We start from the raw sequence: 17,893 nt of genomic DNA, 5'->3' as shown, positions 1-17,893 counted from the left end.
TACTGTACTCCCTGTACACACAACGGCTGTGTCCTCAGCCCCCTACTGTACTCCCTGTACACACACGGCTGTGTCCATCAGCCCCCTACTCTACTCCCTGTGCACACACGGCTGTGTCCTCAGTCCCCTAATGTACTCCCAGTGCACACAGGGCTGTGTCCCTCAGCCCCCTACTGAACTCCCTGTACATACAGAGCTGTGTCCTCAGCCCCCTACTGTACTCCCTGTACACACACGGCTGCGTCCCTCAGCCCCCTACTGTACTCCCTCTACACACACGGCTGTGTCCCTTAGCCCCCTACTGTACTCCCTGTACACACACGGCTGTGTCCCTCAGCCCCCTACTCTACTCCCTGTACACACACGGATGTGTCCCTCAGCCCCCTACTCTATTCCCTGTGCACACACGGCTGTGTCCTCAGTCCCCTACTGTACTCCCAGTGCACACAGGGCTGTGTCCCTTAGCCCCCTACTGTACTCCCTGTACACACACGGCTGTGTCTCTCAGCCCCCTACTGTACTCCCTGTACACACACAGCTGTGTCCTCAGCCCACTACTGTACTCCCTGTACACACACGGCTGTGTCCCTCAGCCCCTCACTGTACTCCCTGTATACACACGGCTGTGTCCACAGGCCCCTACTGTACTCCCTGTACACACAGGGCTGTGTCCCTCAGCCCCCTACTGTACTTTCTGTACACACACGGCTGTGTCCTCAGCCCCTTACTGTACTCCCTGTATACACACGGCTGTGTCCCTCAGCCCCCTACTGTACTCCCTGTACACACAGAGCTGTGTCCTCAGCCCCCTACTGTACTCCCTGTCCACCCACGGCTCTGTCTTCAGACCCCTACTGTACTCCCTGTACACACACGGATGTGTCCCTCAGCCCCCTACTGTACTCCCCGTACACACACGGCTGTGTCGCTCAGCCCCCTGCTGTACTCCCTGTACACACACGGCTGTGACCCTCAGCCCCCTACTGTACTCACTGTACACACACGGCTGTGTCCCTCAGTCCCCTACTGTACTCCCTGTACACACACGGCTGTGTCTCGCAGCCCCCTACTGTACTCCCTGTCCACACACGGCTGTGTCCTCAGCCCCCTACTGTACTCCCTGTACACACACGGCTGTGTCCCTCAGCCCCCTACTCTACTCCCTGCACACACACGGCTGTGTCCTCAGTCCCCTACTGTACTCCCTGTACACACATGGCTGTGTCCACAGTCCCCTACTGTACTCCCTGTACACACACAGCTGTGTCCTCAGCCCCCTACTGTACTCCCTGTACACACACGGCTGTGTCCCTCAGCCCCCTACTGTACTTCCTGTACACACACGGCTGTGTCCTCAGCCCCCTACTGTACTCCCTGTACACACACGGCTGTGTCCCTCAGCCCCCTACTCTACTCCCTGCACACACACGGCTGTGTCCTCAGTCCCCTACTGTACTCCCTGTACACACATGGCTGTGTCCACAGTCCCCTGCTGTACTCCCTGTACACACACGGCTGTGACCCTCAGCCCCCTACTGTACTCCCTGTACACACACGGCTGTGTCCCTCAGTCCCCTACTGTACTCCCTGTACACACACGGCTGTGTCTCGCAGCCCCCTACTGTACTCCCTGTCCACACACGGCAGTGTCCTCAGCCCCCTACTGTACTCCCTGTACACACACGGCTGTGTCCCTCAGCCCCCTACTCTACTCCCTGCACACACACGGCTGTGTCCTCAGTCCCCTACTGTACTCCCTGTACACACATGGCTGTGTCCACAGTCCCCTACTGTACTCCCTGTACACACACAGCTGTGTCCTCAGCCCCCTACTGTACTCCCTGTACACACACGGCTGTGTCCCTCAACCCCCCTACTGTACTCCCTGTATACACAGAGCTGTGTCCTCAGCCCCCTACTGTACTCCCTGTACACACACGGCTGTGTCCCTCAGCCCCCTTCTGTACTCCCTGTACACACAACGGCTGTGTCCTCAGCCCCCTACTGTACTCCCTGTACACACACGGCTGTGTCCATCAGCCCCCTACTCTACTCCCTGTGCACACACGGCTGTGTCCTCAGTCCCCTACTGTACTCCCAGTGCACACAGGGCTGTGTCCCTCAGCCCCCTACTGAACTCCCTGTACATACAGAGCTGTGTCCTCAGCCCCCTACTGTACTCCCTGTACACACACGGCTGCGTCCCTCAGCCCCCTACTGTACTCCCTGTACACACACGGCTGTGTCCCTTAGCCCCCTACTGTACTCCCTGTACACACACGGCTGTGTCCCTCAGCCCCCTACTCTACTCCCTGTACACACACGGATGTGTCCCTCAGCCCCCTACTGTACTCCCTGTGCACACACGGCTGTGTACACAGACCACTACTGTACACTCTGTGCACACACGGCTGTGTACTCAGACCACTACTGTACTCCCTGTACACACACGGCTGTGTCCTCAGCCCCTTACTGTACTCCCTGTATACACACGGCTGTGTCCCTCAGCCCCCTACTGTACTCCCTGTACACACAGAGCTGTGTCCTCAGCCCCCTACTGTACTCCCTGTACACACACGGCTGTGTCCCTCAGCACCTTACTGTACTCGCTGCACACACACGGATGTGTCCCTCAGCCACCTACTGTACTCCCTGTCCACACACGGCTGTGTCTCTCATCCCCCTACTGTACTCCCTGTCCACCCACGGCTCTGTCTTCAGACCCCTACTGTACTCCCTGTACACACACGGATGTGTCCCTCAGCCCCCTACTGTACTCCCTGTACACACACGGCTGTGTCGCTCAGCCCCCTGCTGTACTCCCTGTACACACACGGCTGTGACCCTCAGCCCCCTACTGTACTCCCTGTACACACACGGCTGTGTCCCTCAGTCCCCTACTGTACTCCCTGTACACACACGGCTGTGTCTCGCAGCCCCCTACTGTACTCCCTGTCCACACACGGCTGTGTCCTCAGCCCCCTACTGTACTCCCTGTACACACACGGCTGTGTCCCTCAGCCCCCTACTCTACTCCCTGCACACACACGGCTGTGTCCTCAGTCCCCTACTGTACTCCCTGTACACACATGGCTGTGTCCACAGTCCCCTACTGTACTCCCTGTACACACACAGCTGTGTCCTCAGCCCCCTACTGTACTCCCTGTACACACACGGCTGTGTCCCTCAGCCCCCTACTGTACTTCCTGTACACACACGGCTGTGTCCTCAGCCCGTTATTGTACTCCCTGTATACACACGGCTGTGTCCCTCAGCCCCCTACTGTACTCCCTGTATACACAGAGCTGTGTCCTCAGCCCCCTACTGTACTCCCTGTACACACACGGCTGTGTCCCTCAGCCCCCTTCTGTACTCCCTGTACACACAACGGCTGTGTCCTCAGCCCCCTACTGTACTCCCTGTACACACACGGCTGTGTCCATCAGCCCCCTACTCTACTCCCTGTGCACACACGGCTGTGTCCTCAGTCCCCTACTGTACTCCCAGTGCACACAGGGCTGTGTCCCTCAGCCCCCTACTGAACTCCCTGTACATACAGAGCTGTGTCCTCAGCCCCCTACTGTACTCCCTGTACACACACGGCTGCGTCCCTCAGCCCCCTACTGTACTCCCTGTACACACACGGCTGTGTCCCTTAGCCCCCTACTGTACTCCCTGTACACACACGGCTGTGTCCCTCAGCCCCCTACTCTACTCCCTGTACACACACGGATGTGTCCCTCAGCCCCCTACTCTATTCCCTGTGCACACACGGCTGTGTACACAGACCACTACTGTACTCCCTGTGCACACACGGCTGTGTACTCAGACCACTACTGTACTCCCTGTACACACACGGCTGTGTCCTCAGCCCCCTACTGTTCTCCCTGTACACACACGGCTGTGTCCCTCAGCCCCCTACTCTACTCCCTGTACACACACGGCTGTGTCCTCAGCCACCTACTGTACTCCCTGTACACACACGGATGTGTCCCTCAGCCCCCTACTGTACTCCCTGTGCACACACTTCTGAGTACTCAGACCACTACTGTACTCCCTGTACACACACGGCTGTGTCCTCAGCCCCCTACTCTACTCCCTGTGCACACACGGATGTGTCCCTCAGCCCCCTACTGTACTCCCTGTGCACACACGGCTGTGTACACAGACCACTACTGTACTCCCTGTGCACACACGGCTGTGTACTCAGACCACTACTGTACTCCCTGTACACACACGGCTGTGTCCTCAGCCCCCTACTGTTCTCCCTGTACACAACGGCTGTGTCCCTCAGCCTCCTACTCTACTGCCTGTACACACACGGCTGTGTCCTCAGCCACCTACTGTACTCCCTGTACACACACGGATGTGTCCCTCAGCCCCCGACTGTACTCCCTGTGCACACACTTCTGTGTACTCAGACCACTACTGTACTCCCTGTACACACACGGCTGTGTCCTCAGCCCCCTACTGTTCTCCCTGTACACACACGGCTGTGTCCCTCAGCCCCCTACTGTACTACCTGTACACACACGCATGTGTCCCTCAGCCCCCTACTCTACTCCCTGTACACACACAGCTGTGTCCCTCAGCCCCCTACTGTACTCCCTGTACACACACGGCTGTGTCCCACAGCCGCCTACTGTACTCCCTGTACACACACAGCTGTGTCCTCAGCCCACCACTGTACTCCCGGTCCACACACGGATGTGTCTCTCAGCCCCCTACTCTACTCCCTGTACACACACAGCTGTGTCCCTCAGCCCCCTACTGTACTTCCTGTACACACACGGCTGTGTCCTCAGCCCCTTACTGTACTCCCTGTATACACACGGCTGTGTCCCTCAGCCCCCTACTGTACTCCCTGTAAACACAGAGCTGTGTCCTCAACCCGCCACTGTACTCCCTGTACACACACGGCTGTGTCCCTCAGCCCCCTACTGTACTCCCTGTACACACACGGCTGTGTCCTCAGCCCCCTACTGTACTCCCTGTACACACACGCTGTGTCCCTCAGCCCCCTACTCTACTAACTGTGCACACACGGCTGTGTCCTCAGTCCCCTACTGTACTCCCTGTACACACACAGCTGTGTCCCTCAGCCCCCTACTGTACTCCCTGTACACACACAGCTGTGTCCGTCACCCCTTACTGTACTCCCTGTCCACACAGGGCTGTGTCCTCAGCCTCCTACTGTACTCCCTGTACACACACGGCTGCGTCCCTCAGCCCCCTACTGTACTCCCTGTACACACACGGCTGTGTCCCTCAGCCCCCTACTCTACTCCCTGTACACACACGGCTGTGTCCTCAGCCACCTACTGTACTCCCTGTACACACACGGATGTGTCCCTCAGCCCCCTACTGTACTCCCTGTGCACACACGGCTGTGTACTCAGACCCCTACTGTACTCCCTGTACGCACACGGCTGTGTGCTCAGCCCCCTACTGTACTCCCTGTACACACACGGCTGTGTCCACAGGCCCCTACTGTACTCCCTGTACACACAGGGCTGTGTCCCTCAGCCCCCTACTGTACTTCCTGTACACACACGGCTGTGTCCTCAGCCCCTTACTGTACTCCCTGTATACACACGGCTGTGTCCCTCAGCCCCCTACTGTACTCCCTGTACACACAGAGCTGTGTCCTCAGCCCCCTACTGTACTCCCTGTACACACACGGCTGTGTCCCTCAGCACCTTACTGTACTCGCTGCACACACACGGATGTGTCCCTCAGCCACCTACTGTACTCCCTGTCCACACACGGCTGTGTCCCTCATCCCCCTACTGTACTCCCTGTCCACCCACGGCTCTGTCTTCAGACCCCTACTGTACTCCCTGTACACACACGGATGTATCCCTCAGCCCCCTACTGTACTCCCTGTACACACACGGCTGTTTCGCTCAGCCCCCTGCTGTACTCCCTGTACACACACGGCTGTGACCCTCAGACCCCTACTGTACTCCCTGTACACACACGGCTGTGTCCCTCAGTCCCCTACTGTACTCCCTGTACACACACGGCTGTGTCTCGCAGCCCCCTACTGTACTCCCTGTCCACACACGGCTGTGTCCTCAGCCCCCTACTGTACTCCCTGTACACACACGGCTGTGTCCCTCAGCCCCCTACTCTACTCCCTGCACACACACGGCTGTGTCCTAAGTCCCCTACTGTACTCCCTGTACACACATGGCTGTGTCCTCAGTCCCCTACTGTACTCCCTGTACACACAGAGCTGTGTCCTCAGCCCCCTACTGTACTCGCTGCACACACACGGATGTGTCCCTCAGCCACCTACTGTACTCCCTGTCCACACACGGCTGTGTCCCTCATCCCCCTACTGTACTCGCTGTCCACCCACGGCTCTGTCTTCAGACCCCTACTGTACTCCCTGTACACACACGGATGTGTCCCTCAGCCCCCTACTGTACTCCCTGTACTCACACGGCTGTTTCGCTCAGCCCCCTGCTGTACTCCCTGTACACACACGGCTGTGACCCTCAGCCCCCTACTGTACTCCCTGTACACACACGGCTGTGTCCCTCAGTCCCCTACTGTACTCCCTGTACACACACGGCTGTGTCTCGCAGCCCCCTACTGTACTCCCTGTCCACACACGGCTGTGTCCTCAGCCCCCTACTGTACTCCCTGTACACACACGGCTGTATCCCTCAGCCCCCTACTCTACTCCCTGCACACACACGGCTGTGTCCTCAGTCCCCTACTGTACTCCCTGTACACACATGGCTGTGTCCACAGTCCCCTACTGTACTCCCTGTACACACAGAGCTGTGTCCTCAGCCCCCTACTGTACTCCCTGTACACACACGGCTGTGTCCCTCAGCCCCCTACTGTACTTCCTGTACACACACGGCTGTGTCCTCAGCCCGTTACTGTACTCCCTGTATACACACGGCTGTGTCCCTCAGCCCCCTACTGTACTCCCTGTGCACACACGGCTGTGTACACAGACCACTACTGTACTCCCTGTGCACACACGGCTGTGTACTCAGACCACTACTGTACTCCCTGTACACACACGGCTGTGTCCTCAGCCCCCTACTGTTCTCCCTGTACACACACGGCTGTGTCCCTCAGCCCCCTACTCTACTCCCTGTACACAGACGGCTGTGTCCCTCAGCCCCCTACTCTACTCCCTGTACACACACGGCTGTGTCCCTCAGCCCCCTACTGTACTCCCTGTACACACACGGCTGTGTCCCTCAGCCCCCTACTCTACTCCCTGTACACACACGGCTGTGTCCTCAGCCACCTACTGTACTCCCTGTACACACACGGATGTGTCCATCAAACCCCTACTGTACTCCCTGTGCACACACGGCTGTGTACTCAGACCCCTACTGTAATCCCTGTTCACACACGGCTGTGTCCTCAGCCCCCTACTGTACTCCCTGTACACACACGGCTGTGTCCCTCAGCCCCCTACTGTACTCCCTGTACACACACGGCTGTGTCCCTCAGCCCCCTACTCTACTCCCTGTACACACACAGCTGTGTTCCTCAGTCACCTACTGTACTCCCTGTACACACACGGCTGTGTCCCTCAGCCCCCTACTGTACTCCCTGTACACACACGGCTGTGTCCCTCAGCCCCTTACTGTACTCCCTGTATATACAAGGCTGTGTCCTCAGGCCCCTACTGTACTCCCTGTACACACACGGCTGTGTCCCTCAGCCCCCTACTGTACTCCCTGTACACACACGGCTGTGTCCCTCAGCCCCTTACTGTACTCTCTGTATATACACGGCTGTGTCCTCAGGCCCCTACTGTACTCCCTGTACACACAGGGCTGTGTCCCTCAGCCCCCTACTGTACTTCCTGTACACACACGGCTGTGTCCTCAGCCCCTTACTGTACTCTCTGTATACACACGGCTGTGTCCCTCAGCCCCCTACTGTACTCCCTGTACACACAGAGCTGTGTCCTCAGCCCCCTACTGTACTCCCTGTACACACACGGTTGTGTCCGTCAGCCCCATACTGTACTCCCTGTACACACACGGATGTGTCCCTCAGCCCCCGACTGTACTCCCTGTCCACACACGGCTGTGTCCCTCAGCCCCCTACTGTACTCCCTGTACACACACGGCTCTGTCTTCAGACCCCTACTGTACTCCCTGTCCACACCGGGCTGTGTCCTCAGCCCCCTCCTGTACTCCCTGTACACACAGGGCTGCGTCCCTTAGCCCCCTACTGTACTTCCTGTACACACACGGCTGTGTCCTCAGCCCCTTACTGTACTCTCTGTATACACATGGCTGTGTCCCTCAGCCCCCTACTGTACTCCCTGTACACACAGAGCTGTGTCCTCAGCCCCCTACTCTACTCCCTGTACACACACGGTTGTGTCCGTCAGCCCCCTACTGAACTCCCTGTACACACACGGCTCTGTCTTCAGACCCCTACTGTACTCCCTGTACACACAGAGCTGTGTTCTCAGCCCCCTACTGTACTCCCTGTACACACACGGCTGTGTCCCTCAGCACCTTACTGTACTCGCTGCACACACACGGATGTGTCCCTCAGCCACCTACTGTACTCCCTGTCCACACACGGCTGTGTCCCTCATCCCCCTACTGTACTCCCTGTCCACCCACGGCTCTGTCTTCAGACCCCTACTGTACTCCCTGTACACACACGGATGTGTCCCTCAGCCCCCTACTGTACTCCCTGTACACACACGGCTGTTTCGCTCAGCCCCCTGCTGTACTCCCTGTCCACCCACGGCTCTGTCCTCAGCCCCCTACTGTTCTCCCTGTACACACACGGCTGTGTCCCTCAGTCCCCTACTCTACTCCCTGTACACACACGGCTGTGTCCTCAGCCACCTACTGTACTCCCTGTACACACACGGATGTGTCCCTCAGCCCCCTACTGTACTCCCTGTGCACACACTTCTGAGTACTCAGACCACTACTGTACTCCCTGTACACACACGGCTGTGTCCTCTGCCCCCTACTCTACTCCCTGTGCACACACGGATGTGTCCCTCAGCCCCATACTGTACTCCCTGTGCACACACGGCTGTGTACACAGACCACTACTGTACTCCCTGTGCACACACGGCTGTGTACTCAGACCACTACTGTACTCCCTGTACACACACGGCTGTGTCCTCAGCCTCCTACTGTTCTCCCTGTACACACACGGCTGTGTCCCTCAGCCTCCTACTCTACTGCCTGTACACACACGGCTGTGTCCTCAGCCACCTACTGTACTCCCTGTACACACACGGATGTGTCCCTCAGCCCCCGACTGTACTCCCTGTGCACACACTTCTGTGTACTCAGACCACTACTGTACTCCCTGTACACACACGGCTGTGTCCTCAGCCCCCTACTGTTCTCCCTGTACACACACGGCTGTGTCCCTCAGCCCCCTACTGTACTACCTGTACACACACGGCTGTGTCCCTCAGCCCCCTACTCTACTCCCTGTACACACACAGCTGTGTCCCTCAGCCCCCTACTGTACTCCCTGTACACACACGGCTGTGTCCCTCAGCCGCCTACTGTACTCCCTGTACACACACAGCTGTGTCCTCAGCCCACAACTGTACTCCCGGTCCACACACGGATGTGTCTCTCAGCCCCCTACTGTACTCCCTGTACACACACGGCTGTGTCCCTCAGCCCCTCACTGTACTCCCTGTATACACACGGCTGTGTCCTCAGGCCCCTACTGTACTCCTTGTACACACAGGGCTGTGTCCCTCAGCCCCCTACTGTACTTCCTGTACACACACGGCTGTGTGCTCAGCCCCTTACTGTACTCCCTGTATACACACGGCTGTGTCCCTCAGTCCCCTACTGTACTCCCTGTAAACACAGAGCTGTGTCCTCAACCCGCCACTGTACTCCCTGTACACACACGGCAGTGTCCCTCAGCCCCCTACTGTACTCCCTGTACACACACGGCTGTGTCCTCAGCCCCCTACTGTACTCCCTGTACACACACGGCTGTGTCCCTCAGCCCCCTACTCTACTAACTGTGCACACACGGCTGTGTCCTCAGTCCCCTACTGTACTCCCTGTACACACACAGCTGTGTCCCTCAGCCCCCTACTGTACTCCCTGTACACACACAGCTGTGTCCGTCACCCCTTACTGTACTCCCTGTCCACACAGGGCTGTGTCCTCAGCCTCCTACTGTACTCCCTGTACACACACGGCTGCGTCCCTCAGCCCCCTACTGTACTCCCTGTACACACACGGCTGTGTCCCTCAGCCCCCTACTCTACTCCCTGTACACACACGGCTGTGTCCTCAGCCACCTACTGTACTCCCTGTACACACACGGATGTGTCCCTCAGCCCCCTACTGTACTCCCTGTGCACACACGGCTGTGTACTCAGACCCCTACTGTACTCCCTGTACGCACACGGCTGTGTCCTCAGCCCCCTACTGTACTCCCTGTACACACACGGCTGTGTCCACAGGCCCCTACTGTACTCCCTGTACACACAGGGCTGTGTCCCTCAGCCCCCTACTGTACTTCCTGTACACACACGGCTGTGTCCTCAGCCCCTTACTGTACTCCCTGTATACACACGGCTGTGTCCCTCAGCCCCCTACTGTACTCCCTGTACACACAGAGCTGTGTCCTCAGCCCCCTAATGTACTCCCTGTACACACACGGCTGTGTCCCTCAGCACCTTACTGTACTCGCTGCACACACACGGATGTGTCCCTCAGCCACCTACTGTACTCCATGTCCACACACGGCTGTGTCCCTCATCCCCCTACTGTACTCCCTGTCCACCCACGGCTCTGTCTTCAGACCCCTACTGTACTCCCTGTACACACACGGATGTATCCCTCAGCCCCCTACTGTACTCCCTGTACACACACGGCTGTTTCGCTCAGCCCCCTGCTGTACTCCCTGTACACACACGGCTGTGACCCTCAGCCCCCTACTGTACTCCCTGTACACACACGGCTGTGTCCCTCAGTCCCCTACTGTACTCCCTGTACACACACGGCTGTGTCTCGCAGCCCCCTACTGTACTCCCTGTCCACACACGGCTGTGTCCTCAGCCCCCTACTGTACTCCCTGTACACACACGGCTGTGTCCCTCAGCCCCCTACTCTACTCCCTGCACACACACGGCTGTGTCCTCAGTCCCCTACTGTACTCCCTGTACACACATGGCTGTGTCCTCAGTCCCCTACTGTACTCCCTGTACACACAGAGCTGTGTCCTCAGCCCCCTACTGTACTCGCTGCACACACACGGATGTGTCCCTCAGCCACCTACTGTACTCGCTGTCCACACACGGCTGTGTCCCTCATCCCCCTACTGTACTCCCTGTCCACCCACGGCTCTGTCTTCAGACCCCTACTGTACTCCCTGTACACACACGGATGTGTCCCTCAGCCCCCTGCTGTACTCCCTGTACACACACGGCTGTGACCCTCAGCCCCCTACTGTACTCCCTGTACACACACGGCTGTGTCCCTCAGTCCCCTACTGTACTCCCTGTACACACACGGCTGTGTCTCGCAGCCCCCTACTGTACTCCCTGTCCACACACGGCTGTGTCCTCAGCCCCCTACTGTACTCCCTGTACACACACGGCTGTGTCCCTCAGCCCCCTACTCTACTCCCTGCACACACACGGCTGTGTCCCTCAGTCCCCTACTGTACTCCCTGTACACACATGGCTGTGTCCACAGTCCCCTACTGTACTCCCTGTACACACAGAGCTGTGTCCTCAGCCCCCTACTGTACTCCCTGTACACACACAGCTGTGTCCCTCAGCCCCCTACTGTACTTCCTGTACACACACGGCTGTGTCCTCAGCCCGTTACTGTACTCCCTGTATACACACGGCTGTGTCCCTCAGCCCCCTACTGTACTCCATGTGCACACACGGCTGTGTACACAGACCACTACTGTACTCCCTGTGCACACACGGCTGTGTACTCAGACCACTACAGTACTCCCTGCACACACACGGCTGTGTCCTCAGCCCCCTACTGTTCTCCCTGTACACACACGGCTGTGTCCCTCAGCCCCCTACTCTACTCCCTGTACACACACGGCTGTGTCCCTCAGCCCCCTACTCTACTCCCTGTACACACACGGCTGTGTCCCTCAGCCCCCTACTGTACTCCCTGTACACACACGGCTGTGTCCCTCAGCCCCCTACTCTACTCCCTGTACACACACGGCTGTGTCCTCAGCCACCTACTGTACTCCCTGTACACACACGGATGTGTCCATCAAACCCCTACTGTACTCCCTGTGCACACACGGCTGTGTACTCAGACCCCTACTGTAATCCCTGTTCACACACGGCTGTGTCCTCAGCCCCCTACTGTACTCCCTGTACACACACGGCTGTGTCCCTCAGCCCCCTACTGTACTCCCTGTACACACACGGCTGTGTCCCTCAGCCCCCTACTCTACTCCCTGTACACACACAGCTGTGTTCCTCAGTCACCTACTGTACTCCCTGTACACACACGGCTGTGTCCCTCAGCCCCCTACTGTACTCCCTGTACACACACGGCTGTGTCCCTCAGCCCCTTACTGTACTCCCTGTATATACAAGGCTGTGTCCTCAGGCCCCTACTGTACTCCCTGTACACACACGGCTGTGTCCCTCAGCCCCCTACGGTACTCCCTGTACACACACGGCTGTGTCCCTCAGCCCCTTACTGTACTCTCTGTATATACACGGCTGTGTCCTCAGGCCCCTACTGTACTCCCTGTACACACAGGGCTGTGTCCCTCAGCCCCCTACTGTACTTCCTGTACACACACGGCTGTGTCCTCAGCCCCTTACTGTACTCTCTGTATACACACGGCTGTGTCCCTCAGCCCCCTACTGTACTCCCTGTACACACAGAGCTGTGTCCTCAGCCCCCTACTGTACTCCCTGTACACACACGGTTGTGTCCGTCAGCCCCATACTGTACTCCCTGTACACACACGGATGTGTCCCTCAGCCCCCGACTGTACTCCCTGTCCACACACGGCTGTGTCCCTCAGCCCCCTACTGTACTCCCTGTACACACACGGCTCTATCTTCAGACCCCTACTGTACTCCCTGTCCACACCGGGCTGTGTCCTCAGCCCCCTACTGTACTCCCTGTACACACAGGGCTGCGTCCCTCAGCCCCCTACTGTACTTCCTGTACACACACGGCTGTGTCCTCAGCCCCTTACTGTACTCTCTGTATACACACGGCTGTGTCCCTCAGCCCCCTACTGTACTCCCTGTACACACAGAGCTGTGTCCTCAGCCCCCTACTCTACTCCCTGTACACACACGGTTGTGTCCGTCAGCCCCCTACTGAACTCCCTGTACACACACGGCTCTGTCTTCAGACCCCTACTGTACTCCCTGTACACACAGAGCTGTGTTCTCAGCCCCCTACTGTACTCCCTGTACACACACGGCTGTGTCCCTCAGCACCTTACTGTACTCGCTGCACACACACGGATGTGTCCCTCAGCCACCTACTGTACTCCCTGTCCACACACGGCTGTGTCCCTCATCCCCCTACTGTACTCCCTGTCCACCCACGGCTCGGTCTTCAGACCCCTACTGTACTCCCTGTACACACACGGATGTGTCCCTCAGCCCCCTACTGTACTCCCTGTACACACACGGCTGTTTCGCTCAGCCCCCTGCTGTACTCCCTGTACACACACGGCTGTGAGCCTCAGCCCCCTACTGTACTCCCTGAACACACACGGCTGTGTCCCTCAGTCCCCTACTGTACTCCCTGTACACACACGGCTGTGTCAATCATCCCCCTACTCTACTCCCTGTACACACACGGCTGTGTCCTCAGCCACCTACTGTACTCCCTGTACACACACGGATGTGTCCATCAGACCCCTACTGTACTCCCTGTGCACACACGGCTGTGTACTCAGACCCCTACTGTAATCCCTGTACACACACGGCTGTGTCCTCAGCCCCCTACTGTACTCCCTGTACACACACGGCTGTGTCCCTCAGCCCCCTACTGTACTCCCTGTACACACACGGCTGTGTCCCTCAGCCCCCTACTCTACTCCCTGTACACACACAGCTGTGTTCCTCAGTCACCTACTGTACTCCCTGTACACACACGGCTGTGTCCCTCAGCCCCCTACTGTACTCCCTGTACACACACGGCTGTGTCCCTCAGCCCCTTACTGTACTCCCTGTATATACAAGGCTGTGTCCTCAGGCCCCTACTGTACTCCCTGTACACACACGGCTGTGTCCCTCAGCCCCCTACTGTACTCTCTGTATATACACGGCTGTGTCCCTCAGCCCCCTACTGTACTTCCTGTACACACACGGCTGTGTCCTCAGCCCCTTACTGTACTCTCTGTATACACACGGCTGTGTCCCTCAGCCCCCTACTGTACTCCCTGTACACACAGAGCTGTGTCCTCAGCCCCCTACTGTACTCCCTGTACACACACGGTTGTGTCCGTCAGCCCCATACTGTACTCCCTGTACACACACGGATGTGTCCCTCAGCCCCCGACTGTACTCCCTGTCCACACCGGGCTGTGTCCTCAGCCCCCTACTGTACTCCCTGTACACACAGGGCTGCGTCCCTCAGCCCCCTACTGTACTTCCTGTACACACACGGCTGTGTCCTCAGCCCCTTACTGTACTCTCTGTATACACACGGCTGTGTCCCTCAGACCCTACTGTACTCCCTGTACACACAGAGCTGTGTCCTCAGCCCCGTACTGTACTCCCTGTACACACACGGTTGTGTCCGTCAGCCCCCTACTGAACTCCCTGTCCACACACGGCTCTGTCTTCAGACCCCTACTGTACTCCCTGTACACACAGAGCTGTGTCCTCAGCCCCCTACTGTACTCCCTGTACACACACGGCTGTGTCCCTCAGCACCTTACTGTACTCGCTGCACACACACGGATGTGTCCCTCAGCCACCTACTGTACTCCCTGTCCACACACGGCTGTGTCCCTCATCCCCCTACTGTACTCCCTCTCCACCCACGGCTGTGTCTCGCAGCCCCCTACTGTACTCCCTGTACACACACGGCTGTGTCCTCAGCCCCCTACTGTACTCCCTGTACACACACGGCTTTGTCCCTCAGCCCCCTACTCTACTCCCTGCACACACACGGCTGTGTCCTCAGTCCCCTACTGTACTCCCTGTACACACATGGCTGTGTCCACAGTCCCCTACTGTACTCCCTGTACACACAGAACTGTGTCCTCAGCCCCCTACTGTACTCCCTGTACACACACGGCTGTGTCCCTCAGCCCCCTACTGTACTTCCTGTACACACACGGCTGTGTCCCTCAGCCCCCTACTCTACTCCCTGTACACGCACGGATGTGTCCCTCAGCCCCCTACTGTACTCCCTGTGCACACACTTCTGTGTACTCAGACCACTACTGTACTCCCTGTACACACACGGCTGTGTCCTCAGCCCCCTACCCTACTCCCTGTGCACACACGGATGTGTCCCTCAGCCCCCTACTGTACTCCATGTGCACACACGGCTGTGTACACAGACCACTACTGTACTCCCTGTGCACACACGGCTGTGTACTCAGACCACTACTGTACTCCCTGTACACACACGGCTGTGTCCTCAGCCCCCTACACTCTCCCTGTACACACACGGCTGTGTCCCTCAGCCTCCTACTCTACTCCCTGTACACACACGGCTGTGTCCCTCAGCCCCCTACTGTACTCCCTGTGCACACACTTCTGTGTACTCAGACCACTACTGTACTCCCTGTACACACACGGCTGTGTCCTCAGCCCCCTACCCTACTCCCTGTGCACACACGGATGTGTCCCTCAGCCACCTACTGTACTCCATGTCCACACACGGCTGTGTCCCTCATCCCCCTACTGTACTCCCTGTCCACCCACGGCTCTGTCTTCAGACCCCTACTGTACTCCCTGTACACACACGGATGTATCCCTCAGCCCCCTACTGTACTCCCTGTACACACACGGCTGTTTCGCTCAGCCCCCTGCTGTACTCCCTGTACACACACGGCTGTGACCCTCAGCCCCCTACTGTACTCCCTGTACACACACGGCTGTGTCCCTCAGTCCCCTACTGTACTCCCTGTACACACACGGCTGTGTCTCGCAGCCCCCTACTGTACTCCCTGTCCACACACGGCTGTGTCCTCAGCCCCCTACTGTACTCCCTGTACACACACGGCTGTGTCCCTCAGCCCCCTACTCTACTCCCTGCACACACACGGCTGTGTCCTCAGTCCCCTACTGTACTCCCTGTACACACATGGCTGTGTCCTCAGTCCCCTACTGTACTCCCTGTACACACAGAGCTGTGTCCTCAGCCCCCTACTGTACTCGCTGCACACACACGGATGTGTCCCTCAGCCACCTACTGTACTCCCTGTCCACACACGGCTGTGTCCCTCATCCCCCTACTGTACTCCCTGTCCACCCACGGCTCTGTCTTCAGACCCCTACTGTACTCCCTGTACACACACGGATGTGTCCCTCAGCCCCCTGCTGTACTCCCTGTACACACACGGCTGTGACCCTCAGCCCCCTACTGTACTCCCTGTACACACACGGCTGTGTCCCTCAGTCCCCTACTGTACTCCCTGTACACACACGGCTGTGTCTCGCAGCCCCCTACTGTACTCCCTGTCCACACACGGCTGTGTCCTCAGCCCCCTACTGTACTCCCTGTACACACACGGCTGTGTCCCTCAGCCCCCTACTCTACTCCCTGCACACACACGGCTGTGTCCCTCAGTCCCCTACTGTACTCCCTGTACACACATGGCTGTGTCCACAGTCCCCTACTGTACTCCCTGTACACACAGAGCTGTGTCCTCAGCCCCCTACTGTACTCCCTGTACACACACAGCTGTGTCCCTCAGCCCCCTACTGTACTTCCTGTACACACACGGCTGTGTCCTCAGCCCGTTACTGTACTCCCTGTATACACACGGCTGTGTCCCTCAGCCCCCTACTGTACTCCATGTGCACACACGGCTGTGTACACAGACCACTACTGTACTCCCTGTGCACACACGGCTGTGTACTCAGACCACTACTGTACTCCCTGTACACACACGGCTGTGTCCTCAGCCCCCTACTGTTCTCCCTGTACACACACGGCTGTGTCCCTCAGCCCCCTACTCTACTCCCTGTACACACACGGCTGTGTCCCTCAGCCCCCTACTCTACTCCCTGTACACACACGGCTGTGTCCCTCAGCCCCCTACTGTACTCCCTGTACACACACGGCTGTGTCCCTCAGCCCCCTACTCTACTCCCTGTACACACACGGCTGTGTCCTCAGCCACCTACTGTACTCCCTGTACACACACGGATGTGTCCATCAAACCCCTACTGTACTCCCTGTGCACACACGGCTGTGTACTCAGACCCCTACTGTAATCCCTGTTCACACACGGCTGTGTCCTCAGCCCCCTACTGTACTCCCTGTACACACACGGCTGTGTCCCTCAGCCCCCTACTGTACTCCCTGTACACACACGGCTGTGTCCCTCAGCCCCCTACTCTACTCCCTGTACACACACAGCTGTGTTCCTCAGTCACCTACTGTACTCCCTGTACACACACGGCTGTGTCCCTCAGCCCCCTACTGTACTCCCTGTACACACACGGCTGTGTCCCTCAGCCCCTTACTGTACTCCCTGTATATACAAGGCTGTGTCCTCAGGCCCCTACTGTACTCCCTGTACACACACGGCTGTGTCCCTCAGCCCCCTACTGTACTCCCTGTACACACACGGCTGTGTCCCTCAGCCCCTTACTGTACTCTCTGTATATACACGGCTGTGTCCTCAGGCCCCTACTGTACTCCCTGTACACACAGGGCTGTGTCCCTCAGCCCCCTACTGTACTTCCTGT

Source organism: Chiloscyllium punctatum, chromosome 29 (genome assembly GCF_047496795.1).
Source record: "Chiloscyllium punctatum isolate Juve2018m chromosome 29, sChiPun1.3, whole genome shotgun sequence".
NCBI lineage: Eukaryota > Metazoa > Chordata > Chondrichthyes > Orectolobiformes > Hemiscylliidae > Chiloscyllium > Chiloscyllium punctatum.
Note: the sequence above shows the minus strand (reverse complement) of the source record.